The sequence below is a fragment of the Dasypus novemcinctus genome, chromosome 4, assembly GCF_030445035.2.
Source record: "Dasypus novemcinctus isolate mDasNov1 chromosome 4, mDasNov1.1.hap2, whole genome shotgun sequence".
Taxonomy (NCBI): Eukaryota; Metazoa; Chordata; class Mammalia; order Cingulata; family Dasypodidae; genus Dasypus; species Dasypus novemcinctus.
The window spans coordinates 154987767-155000948 of NC_080676.1; the positions used below are offsets into that span (position 1 = coordinate 154987767).

The following is a 13182-nucleotide window of genomic DNA, read 5'->3' on the forward strand; positions in this document are numbered from 1 at the left end:
GTGGGCAAGATGCTAATTCAAACTCACCTGAAATGTGGGCAATATGTTAATTAAAAACCTATCTGGTACTCAGGTAAACACTTAACTAACAAAGAAAGTAGTTTGCTTTCATAAAAGCACCATTTGACTCCCCAACCTGTATAAAAGGAACTTGAAAATCTTGTTGGAGGCTCGGGTTTGAAAGAGAAAGCTCCAAAGTCCCGCTGGCCGGCTGTCAATAAATCGTTTTTCCTTCTCAAACTCATTCCTGAGTCTTGGCCTTTCTATACGCAAATAATTGAACCTCTCTCAGCTTCTACAACAGTAGGAGCACTGAGGCGCTCTACCCTGGCCCCTGGTGCAGCCTGCTGATGCCAGATTGGGATGTAAAGACCTAGTTCCCCAAGATCCAGGGGCGTGCAGCCTAACAGCTGATCACTACTTTCATTAATTACTTCACATTGGTGGGGTGACACACTCTGAAGGTGATCACTGTTCCAACACACCTGAGGCAAAAATGGCAGCGGAGCTTTAACAACCCTTCCTCAAAACTACAGAAAACAGAGGACTGCATTTACTGGACAAGTGCCTCTAAATCAAAAAAACACAGCACTAAATAGAGAAGCTCCTGGCACCCTTGCTGGATCCTCCCTCAGACTCTCCCCATTTATGTTTCCTGGTCTCCTTACAGTTAGGAAAGAATGATTTGGACTACTCCTCTCTGCTTTGCCCCTACCTCCAAGAATTTGCCCTCCAGGCAAATGCAGCTTGAGATAGCAAAAGTAGTATAAGAAACAATTGAGTTGAGAAGCCTGAGGTAAAAGCTTATCTGCTTTAAATCCTTTGGTGGAACACCAGGGAGAGGGACTTCCCTGGGGAGTTTAGGAGGCATCCAAATTCCTGTAAATGTCCTAAGGCCACCAGCAAGCGCTCCACCCAGGACAGAAGACACAGTACCAGAAAGGACATTTTGCATTTACCTGTGTATGACCTTCTAAATAGGAGGACTGAACAATGAAGGAGAGCATCAGCCAATGCAAAACCAATTTGCAAAGACTGTGAAAGGTGTTTTTAGCATTAGTATGTTTAGTTTTATTAGCTCCTGGCATTCAAGAAAATTGGTCATATCACTAGCTAGATACAAACTCAAGAAAGAGCCAGCTCAGAAACTAAACACCAGAGTTAACATTTAAAAATATTAAAATGTAGAGTGTATGACAAAAGATTATAAGACAAACAGAACAGGAAATGATAGTCCATTCAAAGGAAGAGAATAAAAATCCAGAAAATATCAATGAAGAACACCACACTGTAAATATACTAGATAAAGACATTTAAAAAATGATCTTCTATATGCTCAAGGAGATAAAGGAAAAGAAGAGAAAGAACTAAAGGATATAAGGAAAACAAGGAATGAACATGTGAGAATATCAATAAAAATACATTTTAAAAGGAACCAAACAGAATACTGAAGGTGAAGAACACAATAACTGAAATTTTAAAAATTTTAAAGAAATTCCCAGGAGGATTTCAAGAACAGGTTGGAGCCAGCAAAAGAAAGAATCAGTGAACTAGAAAATAAGACAATTGAAATGAGTCAGGCTGAGGATTAGAAAGAAGAAAGAATTAGAAAAAGTGAAAACAGCCTAAGAGGCCAATGGGACACCATCAAACTTACTGATATGCACATTATGGAAGTCCCAGAGGGAGAAGGAAAAGGAAGAATATTCAAAGAAATAATGACATAAAACTTCCCAAACTTGGGAAAAGACATGAATAGTCGCATCCCAGAAGCCTATCAAACAAGATAAATTTGAAGGCAAATATACCCAGATACATGATGGTCAAACTGTCAAATGCAGTGGACAAGGAGAGAGTTTGGAAAGATGCAAGAGAAAAGCAATATGTATGGACAAGGTAATCAAAATTAGATTAAGCACCAGTTTGTTATCAGAAACCATGGAGTCAAGGAGGCAGTTGACTGAAATACTTAAAGTTCTGAGATAAAACAATTCCCAACCAAGAATTTTATATCTAGTGAAACTTTCTTTCAAAAATGAAGGAGAGAGTAAGATATTCCCAGATACAAAATAGCTGAGGGAGTTCATCACGACTAGACCTGCCCTACAAACAATGCTAAAGGGAGTTCTTCAGACTGAAAAGAAAGGACACTAGGCAGTTGGTAAAAGCAGCATAAAGAAGACCCCTCCCCTCCAGTAAAGGCAACCATTCGGGTAATTATAAATATCAATACTATTGTATTGTATTGTAAATACAATACTGTATTTTATTTGTAAGAAGTAACACTTACAAAGAAGTAAGGAAGAAGTAACTCCACTTCTTTCAGATGCTAAAATGCAAATATATAAAAAGTAATGATAATTCTATGGTTTTGGACATACAATGTAGAAATATATAATTTGTAATAAGTACAAAAATAAAAGGTGGGGGTGAAGAAAGGTATAGGAACAATGTATGTGTATGATATTGAAGTTAATTTGGTATCAAATATAAAATGATTGTTATTTATTTAGGATGTTAGGTGTTAAGCCCATGGTAACCACAAATAAAATATATGAAAAATATATACCTAAAGAAATGAATTGGGACTCAAAATAGGCAATACAAAAAGTCAAATAAATATGTAAGTGGGCATTAACAGAAGAATTTAGGGTGAAAAGTGGTATTAGACTTTCAAAATCAAAATAGCAAAATGGCAGAGGAAAGTCCTGCATTATCAGTAGTTGCCTTCAATGTAACAGTATTATACTTGCCATTCAGAAGTCAGATTTGACAGAATGGATAATTAGGCATGATCCAACTACATGCTGTTTATTAAGGTACTAACTTTATTCTTTTAATATATTTTAAAATTTATTTTAATTTTAATTTTTAAAAGATTTATTTATTTATTTATTTCTCTCCCCTTCCCCCCTCCCACCCTGGTTGTCTGTTCTCTGTATCTATTTGCTGCATCTTCTTTGTCCACTTCTGTTGTTGTCAGCGGCACGGGAATCTGGGTTTCTTTTTGTTGTGTCATCTTGTGTCAGCTCTCCATGTGTGCGGCACCATTCCTGGGCAGGCTGCACTTGCTTTCGCGCTGGGCAGCTCTCCTTAGGGGGCGCACTCCTTGCGCGTGGGGCTCCCGTATGCGGGGACACTCCTCTGTGTCACAGCACTCCTTGCGCGCATCAGCATGCGTGTGGGCCAGCTCCACATGGGTCAAGGAAGCCTGGGGTTTGAACCATGGACCTCCCATGTGGTAGACAGACGCCCTAACCACTGGGCCAAGTCCGCTGCACCTTTTTATTTATTTTTAAAAGATACTTAGATTACATAAAATGTTACATAAAAAAAAATAAGGGCTTTCCATATGCCCCAATTCCCACACCTCCATTTTTCCCCACATTTACAACTTCTTTCATTAGTGTGGTACATTCATTGCAATTGACGAACACATTTTGGAACACTGCCACTAAGCATGAGTTAGTTTACATTGTAGTTTACATTCTCTCCCACTCAATTCTGTAGGTTATGGCCATATATATAATGACCCATATCTGTCATTGCAATGTCACTCAGGACAATTTCAAGTCTTGTATTATAACTCTTTGTCCCTCTCCCTGACTTCAGCATCTCCAGTGGCCACTGAAGAGACTAACCTTTAAAGTCAAAGAATAAGTGGGTTGAAAGTGAAAGGCTGGGAGAAGATATAGTCTGCAAGTGGTAACCCAAAGAGAGTTGGGGTAGCTCTACTAGTATCAGATAAAATAGACTTCAAGCCAAAAACTGTTATAAGGGACAAAGAAGGTTATTTTTTATGAGAAAGAGGTCAATTCACCAAGAAGATTTAACAATTTAAATATATGTGCGCCTAACAGCAAAGCCCTAAAATATATGAAGCAAAAATATTGACAGTTTCAAAGGAAGAAAAAGACAGTTCTACATTAATACACCACTTTCAGTAATGGGCAGGACATCTAGACAGAAGATCAAAAAGAAAATACAAGACATGAACAATATTCTAAAATAACAAGACCTAACAGGCATATATTGAACACTTACCCAATAGCAGCAGAATACACATTCTTCTCTAGTGCACATGGATCATTCTCTAGGATAGGACATATGGTAGGTCACAGAGCAAGTCTTAATATATTAAAAAAAAAAAATTGAAATAGTACAATATATCTTCTCTGACCATAATGGGATGGACTAGACATCAATAACAGAAAAAAAAAAGGAAAATTCACAAATATATAGATATTAAACAATGAACTCTTAAACAACCAATGGGCTAAAGATGAAATCACAAGGGAAATTAGGAAATATCATGAAGCTAATGAAAACAAAAACACAACACACCAAAAGTGGATAGCACAAAGGCAGAGAGGGAAATTTATCGCTCTAAATGCTTACATTAAAAAGATCTCAGGGAGCGAATGTAACTAAAGTGAATGAGTTTCTCATGTATGAGGTCCCAGGTTCAATCCCTGGTACCTCCTAAAAACAAAATAAAACAAATGAGAAAACCACTGTCTTTGGGGAGCAGATGTAGCTCAGTGACTGAGTGCCTGCTTCCCATGCATTAGGTCCTAGGTTCAATCCCTGGCACCTCATAAAAAAATAAAATAAAATAAAAAAAGAAGATCTCAGATCAGAGACCTACTCTTAAAACTGGCAGATCTAGTAAAAGGGGAGCAAACTAAAACCAAAGCGAGCAGAAGAAAGGAAATAACAAATATTAGAATGGAGATAAATGAAATAAAGAATAAAAAACAATAGAAGGAATCAATAAAATGAAAAGTTGTTTCTTTGAAGGATCAATGGAATTGACAAACGTTTAGCTAGACTGAAAAAGAAAAAAGAAAAAGCACACATATAACTAATATCAGAAATGAATTAACAATGATCCTGCTCAAGTGTTTTCAAAAAATTGAAAAGAAGGGAATATTTCCTAATTCATGCTATGAGATCAATATCACCCTCATACCAAAGGCAGATAAAGATACCATAGGAAAAGAAAATTATAGACCAATATATCTATTGAAAATAGATACAAAAGTACTCAACAAAATATTAGCAAACTGAATCCTATTGCAAATTAAGAGAATTATACACCATGATCAAGTGGGATTTATCCCAGGTATGTAAGGTGGTTCAACATAAGAAAATCAATGAATGTAATATACCAATTTAACAGAACCAAATGAAAAAAAACACATGATCATCTCAATTGATGCAGAAAAGGCATTTGACAAAATCCAGAATGGCTTCTTGATTTAAAAAATATATATAGAAACCTAGGAATAGAAAAAACTTAATAAAGGGCATATATGAAAAACCCACAACTAGCAACTTACTTAACAGTAAAAGACTGAAAGTTTTCACTCTAAGATCAGGAACAAGACAAGATGTTACTGTCACCATTATTCAACATTGTACTGAAAGGTCTAGCCAGAGCAATTAGGAGGAAGAGAGGAAGGAAGAGAGGAAGGAAGGTAGGGAGGGAGGGAATCCAAAATGGAAAGAAAGAAATAAAACTTTCCCTGCTTGCAGATAATATGATCCTATATATAGAAAATCCTGAAAAATCGACAACAAAATTACTAGATCTAATAAATGAATTCAGAAAAGTGGTAGGGTACAAGATCAACACCTAACATTCAGTTGTATTTCTACACACTAGTAATACAAACTGAAGAAGAAATCATGAAAAACATTCCATCTACAATTTAAAATAAGTCTAACAAGGATGTATGGAACTTATACACAGATAATTACAAAACATTGCTAAAGAAATTTTGAAAAAAGACTTAAATAAATGGAAGGGCCTTTTGTGTTCATGGATTGGAAAGCTAAATATTAATAAGATGACAGTTCTACCCAAAGCAATTTACAGATTCAACACAATCCCAATAAAAATTCTAACAGCTTTCTTTGCATAAATGGAAAATCCAATCATCAGATTTATATGGGTAAGGGACCTTGAATAGCCAAAAAGCATCCTGTAAGAGAAGAATGAAGTTGGAGGACTCATACTTTTTATCTTAAATCTTATTACAAAGCCACAGTGATCAAAACAGCATGGACTGGCACAAAAACAGACATCTAGACCAATTTAATAGAATTGAGAGTTCAGTAAAACACTTTAACATTTATGGCCAACTGATTTTTGACGAGAGGCAAAGATCACTCAATTGGGAAACAATAGTCTGTTCAACAAGTGGTGCTGGGAAAACAGGATGCTCATGTGCTAAAGAATGAAACTGGATCCCTACCTCACATCATATATTAAAAAACACTCAAAATGCAATAAAGACCTAAATGTAAGAATCAGAAATATAAAATCCTAGAAGAAAACATATGGAAGCATCTTCAGGACCTTTGGTTAGGTAACAGTTTATTAGGCTTTACACTCAAAGTAGAAGCAACAAAAGAAAAAAATAGATCAAAGGGACTTCATCCAAAGTCATAACTTTTATGCATCAAAGGACTTTATTATGAAAGTAAAATGACAGCTTAGACAATGGGAGAAAATATTTGGAACCCACATACCCATTAAAGGTTGATTATTTGGAATATACAAAGAAATCCTACAACTGAACAACGAAAAGACAACTGACCCAATTAAACAGCAATTAACAGCACTGAAATATATATCTGAATATGATTAAAAAGGGGAAATGTTAGATTGTATATAAGGTAACAATAAATTTTTTTAAAAACTCTATGGAACTATACTACTCAGTGAAACATGGACTTTAAGTAATAGTACAATTATACAAGTGTGCTATCATCAAATGTTCCACACCAATGCAAGGTGGTGGGGGTGGGGTAGAATAAAGGAATCCTGTAATTTACACATGATTGTTCTGTAAAACCACAACTTACCTAATAAAGAAAAAGAAAAGAAAAAAAACAGCAACAACAAACGATTGAAGCATCAATTTCAATATTCAAAAGCATGATGGTAACTTCAAATGAGGACATAAAAATGGGCAAAAACCATGATTAGACATTTCTCCAAAGAAGATAAACAAATTGACCAAAAAGCACATGAAAAATGCTCATCATTAACTGTTAGAGAAATACAAATCAAAACCACAATGAGGGAAACGGACTTTGGCCCAGTGGTTAGGGCGTCCGTCTACCACATGGGAGGCCCGTGGTTCAGCCCCGGGCCTCCTTGACCCGCGTGGAGCTGGCCCATGCGCAGTGCTGATGCGCGCAGGGAGTGCCGTGCCACGCAGGGGTGTCCCCCGCGTAGGGGAGCCCCACGCGCAAGGAGTGCACCCATAAGGAGAGCCGCCCAGCGCGAAGGAGGGAGCAGCCTGCCGAGGAATGGCGCCACCCACACTTCCTGTGCCGATGACGACAACAGAAGCGGACAAAGAAACAAGACGCAGCAAACAGACACAGAGAACAGACAACCGGGGGAGGGGAGGGGAATTAAATAAATAAAAATAAATCTTTAAAAAAAAAACAAAAACCACAATGAGATACTAGTTCACACTCACTAGAATGGCTACTACTAAGAAACAGAAAAGTACAAATGTTAGAGAGTGGATGCCAAGAAATAGGAACGCTCATTCACTGTTGGTGGTAATGTAAAAGAGTGCAGCTGCTGTGGAAGACAGTTTGGTGATTCCTCAGAAAGTTAAGTATAGAATTACCATATGACCTGGCAATCCAAATTCTAGGTATATGCCCAAAAGAATTGAAAGCAGGGGAAATTTTAGGTTGTATCGGTATTACTAGAATAAACATTTTTTAAAAAAATGTCCATAGGACTGTAAAACACAAAAAGTGACTCCTAGAATAAACCATGGGCTGTGACTAACAGTACAATTATAATAGTGTTTGTTCATCAATTGCAGCAAATTTACCACAGTAATGCAAGGTGTTAATAATAGGGTAGTACATGGGAACTCTATTTTATGCATGATTTTTCTGTAAACCTGCAACTTCTGTAATAAAAAATTCTGTTTTGAGAAAAAAAGAGACCAGGGAGGACATGTGTATAATTCAAGATAAAACAGTAAGCACAGAAATTCATAAAACTTGCTAATAAATTTAATTACTGATTAAATTACTAAAAGCAAAAATTAATTTAGGTGCTTTAAAATAAACAAGACTAATGAAATGGCAAGATGTTCAATGGATAATTCAAGTTTCCTGAGACCCTTGATGTGTTCAGGAAGAAGAGAGAAATACTGAATACTTAAGAGACTTTGTAGGAAAATTATTAGATTCCAAGCTCATTAAGTATGTAAGAAAGGTAGAGGTAATCATGGAAAGAATAGAAATAAAATCTAGAAGTTGCAAGACAACAAAATTAATTCCACTGTTTAAATAAAAGTGAATATAGAACACATTATCTATCTGATGGAAAAAACTTTAAAAGAAAAAGCTATTGAATGGAAAACATCAAAAAGGTGACAAAAATATATCTAAATCTATCAATAATCACAATGTCCTTAAACAGAATAAGCATACATTAAAAGACTAAAATTATCACCTTGAATAACCAAATAAATCTAATATCGCAATTTTCCACACTCCTATGACCTAACACACCATATGATGGTTCAACCAACAAGCACTTTTGGCTCATGGTTTTCAGGCAAGAAGTACAAAATCAAAATATCAGCGAGGCTTGCTTTCTCCCAGAGCCTGCAGCATTCTGGTGCTGGCTGCCTGCAGTTCCTGGGGTTTCTTGGCTTGTCTCTGTCCCTCCTGTCACATGGTAATGGCATCTCCTTTTGGGATCTATTTGTAAGACCTCCAATAATGCAGATGACAGCCCACCCTGATTCAGTTGGCCACACCTAAGGAGACCTGCCAAATCCTAATCACAAATAAGTCCACATCCAGACTTGCTTTAACAGATTCAAAGACATTATTTACGATGAGTTCCCACTGACAGGAACATGGATTAAGATAAAACACACGTCTTTCTTGGGAGACATGTTTCAACCTGCCACATCTAACTATATGCTGTTTACAGGCCATCTATCTGAAATGAAAACAGGGAAGCAGACATGGCTCAACTGATAGAATATCTACCTACTGTATGGAGGGTCCAGGGTTTGATCCCCAGAGTCTCCTGACCTGTGTGGTAAGCTGGCCCACGTGCAGTGCTGCCGCGCACAAGGAATGCTGTGTCACACAGGGGTGCCCCTGCATAGGGGAGCCCCATGCACAAGAAGTGTGCCCCGCAAGGAGAGTCACCCTGTGTGAAAAAAGCACAGCCTGCCCAGGTGTGGCGCCGCACACACAGAGAGCTGATGCAGCAAGATGACACAACATAAAAGAGACACAGTTTCCCAGTGCAGCCGAGAATGCAAGCGGACGCAGAAGAACACACAGTGAATGGACACAGAGAGCAGACAATTGTGGCGGCTTGCTCGGTCGGTAGAGGTGGGGTCTGGCTGCGGACGAGGGGTCGGTCCAGCTCTGGACGAGGGGTCGGTCCCGCTTGGGACGAGGGGTTGGTCCCACTTGGGACGAGGGGTCGGTCCGGCAGCAGACGAGGGATCGGTCTCACAGGGGTTGCGCGGTTCGGCTGACGGGGTTGCCCGGCGAAGCCGGCGACGAAGGGGTCGCCCGGCGAAGCCGGCGACGAAGGGGTCGCCCGGAGAAGCCGGTGATGAAGGGGTCGCCCGGAGAAGCAGGCGACGAACTGGGGACAAGGGAGGCCAGGCCCTTGTCGGGGGCTATCAGGACTGGAGGGCGCACGGCAGAAGAACTACCGCGGAGACAAGGTAAACACGCAAGTCCACTTTACTGAGGGAGAGGCAACAGTTTTATAGGGGCTGGGGAAGGCTGATTGGTCGAAGCCACGCCCTGTTCTGATTGGTTGCCGGCGAAAGGTCAGTGGGCGGTACCGGACGGGGGAGGGGTGGTGGTTAGGGATTGGCTGTCGCTGTTGCTGGGGGAAGGGGCAGGGTTTAGGGATTGGTGGCTGCTGTTGCTGGGGTGGAGGGCAGACTTGAGTTTCCCGCCCACGCCTGGCTGTTGCTGCTGTGGGGGGGGGGGGGGAAGGGCAGACTGGATTTTTCCGCCCACGCCTGGCTGTTGCTGCTGTCGGGGGAGGGGAAAAGGGCAGACTGGAATTTTCTCCGCCCACGCCTGGCTGTTGCTGCTGTCGGGGGAGGGGAAAAGGGCAGACTGGAATTTTCTGCCCTGCGCCTGCGCAGGGAGAAGGAAGAAGAAGGGTGCCGCCCCACAAGGCATCGGGTGGCGCCATCTGGGAGGAGGGGCGGCCGCGGAAGCATGGCTGCCGAGAAGGGGAGACCCGAGGGCACTCTGCGCCCATGCCGAGCTTCCTTCAGGGGTGGCGGTGGGCCCGACCAACCACCCTTTTATGGGGGCAGCAGAATTAGGCCTACCGCGGCCGCTCCCCTCGCCAGGCCAGCAAACCACACTTCAGCCCGAGGGGTGACCGCAGACAATGGTGGGGGGGATGGGGTGAGAAATAAATAAAATAAGTCTTTAAAAAAATAAAATAAAATAAAATAAAATGAAAACAAATCAAAAAGTTGAAATTAATGAAAAAAGTACCAAAGGCTGAACCACTGAAGTCTAATTTAACAACATTAAGAAAAAGTATAATTTAAAAGTTTCTAGGGATTCATAGGATACAAAATATTCCCACAATTTAATAAAAGGAAAGAATTTGTTAGAAAGCTATTAAAATAATGGACTTGCATGTGTGCCTAACTACACAGGCTCAAAATATATAAAGAAAAATGGGAAGATTTACAAGAAACTGAGTTCTCCACAATAAAGGGAACCAGGCGTGGGGAGAGGTTTAACCCATATCTATCAGACACTGATAGAGCCCCACCCCAAAAGAGTAAGAGTAGAGAATATTTGAGTCATAGAATAACAACCATTATTTAATAAATATATAGAGAGAATGCTACCTCATTGAATAGAGAATATACATTCTTTCTCCAGTGCCTGCGGACCTTGAAAAAATTTGGCCACGTCCTAGGTCACAAAAGAAGTCTCAACAAACTTTTAAATATCAGTTTTAAATAGACTGAGTTCAAAGACCACATTGCAATTAAGGTGCTAATGAACAATAAGAATTTAGTGTACACGCACCCTCATATACCTAAAAAAACAAAACAAAACAAAAACAAATATGTGACCACTTAACTCCTTGCTTAAAGAGTAAAAATATTACAGAAATAAGATATTACATGACATAGAAGATGTTCCACTTTTTGGATGCAGCTAAAGTGGTTCTGAGAGACAAATTTACAGCATTAAATGCATTTATTAAAAAGAAAAATGTGGGGCAGCAGACTTGGCCCAGTGGATAGGGCATCTGCCTACCACATGGGAGGTCCACGGTTCAAACCCCAGGTCTCCCTGATCCATGTGGAGCTGACCCATGCGCAGTGCTGATGCATGCAAGGAGTGCCCTGCCACACAGGGGTGTCCCCTGCGTAAGGGAGCCCCACGCACAAGGAGTGCGCCCTGTAAGGAGAGCCACCCAGCGCGAAAAAAAGTGCAGCCTGCCCAAGAATGGTGCCACCCATGGAGAGCTGACACAACAAGATGACGCAACAAAAAGAAACACAGATTCCCGTGCCACTGACAGCAGCAAAAGCGGACAAAGAAGACGACACAACAAATAGACACAGAGAACGGACAACTGGGGTGGGGGGGAGGGGAGAGAAATAAATAAATAAATAAATCTTTTTTAAAAATCAGCTTTTTAAAAAAAAGAAAAAAAAGAAAAATGAGAGGAGAAGAGGGACAGGCAACAGGAGCCTGCCAGATCCCCATCCCTGTTTCCCACTCTTCTTCCTGATCCAACCTGCCCTGGCTTTGGAGATCTGCTCCCACCTGTCACCAGAGCTGCTCTGCTGCCTCCGTCTCCTCCCTCTGCTTGCGGAAGCCCCTCAGTCCCCACAGCGTGCCCTTCCATCTGGGCCAAGGGTGCCATTAATGGACCTTTTACCAGAACAATTCTACTTGTACTAAAGGTTTAGCAACTAGTGGATGGGAGCTGGGGTTCCAGGAAGCAAGAACAGGAAGAGAAAATAAACATACCACCTGCCCTGTAAACACACTTCTGGTACAAAGCAGCTCATGTAAGTTTTCTTTAAATCCCACTGGCCAGTACTTACCACTCAGCCATTCCTAGCTGCTGAGGAGATTGAGAAGGTAGGTTTTTCCTTGGACAGACATGGGCTCAGCTAATGTGGTGGTTCTAGGAAGAAAAGAATAGATTTTGGAACGCAAATTTGCAATCTCTGCCACAGATACTGAATGTTTACTGTGATTCTATAATAAGCACTATTTATCTGAATAGTTATTTGAGTACTTGGCACTTGGTAGCAAGGAATGTGTCAACATTGCTTTGAATAAAACCTTACGAATAAGGGTAAACATTTATTCTCTAAACTTGATAAATAATTCTTAAATTGGTCAAATAATCAAGCAGTACCTTAAATTAGCTCTAAGAAGTAATAAGTTTAAAGGAAATTCACCTGATGTTCACCATGTAAATTTTGTAACTAAAGTTTTGTCATTTGTAATTTGCCTTACCAGTAAGCTAAATAGCTCTAGAATAAACTCACCCTAATAAAACTTAAAAATAAGTCTCAAAAGGATGAAACTAATCTGAAACTAATAACTCCTTTTCAGAAATAAGTCCAATACTTTTAAGGAATAAAAATTCTAGCTTTCACAAGTTACTGAGTATCCAATAAAAAATTGCCAAACATGGGAAGAACCACAAAAATGTGACCCATCACCAGAAGAAAACCCTTAGTCAACAGAAGTGTTTTAGTTAGCTAAAGGTTGCCAATGCAAAATACCAGAAATGGGTTGGCTTTTATAATAGAAATTTATACGGGTAAAATCTTATAGTTCCAAGGCTGTGAAAATGTTCAAATCAGGGCAACAGGTGAAGTTCTTTCCCCAAAAGTCAGCTGCTAGTGATCTTGGACCCCTGCCACATGGCAAGGCACAGTGGCCAGTCTGCCAATCTCATCTTTCCTCTATGCTCTTGTTCTCCCCAAGCTTAACTGTGGATGATCAGGCACATGGCAGCAGTATCTGGAAACGCTTTCTTTTGGAGCTCAGGTGTAAGAGATCTTGGAGTCCTCTCTCATGTGGCAGGGTAAAATGGAAGCTCTCTTTCTCGGTTTGTCTCTGCTTTCGGTCCTCAGTCTATAG

The 13182-nt window shown here is 40.1% G+C and overlaps 1 protein-coding gene across 1 annotated transcript in view; it reads right to left on the bottom strand.

The window, feature by feature from the left end:
* Positions 1-12251, bottom strand: part of LOC101441572 (potassium voltage-gated channel subfamily E member 1) — a 44363-nt gene extending 32112 nt beyond the window's left edge. Inside the window, exon 1 of the mRNA XM_004474470.4 lies at positions 12129-12251. The gene's annotated coding sequence lies outside the window, so the exon portion shown is untranslated. The remainder of the gene's footprint in view (positions 1-12128) is intronic.
* Between the last annotated feature and the right edge of the window lie 931 nt (positions 12252-13182).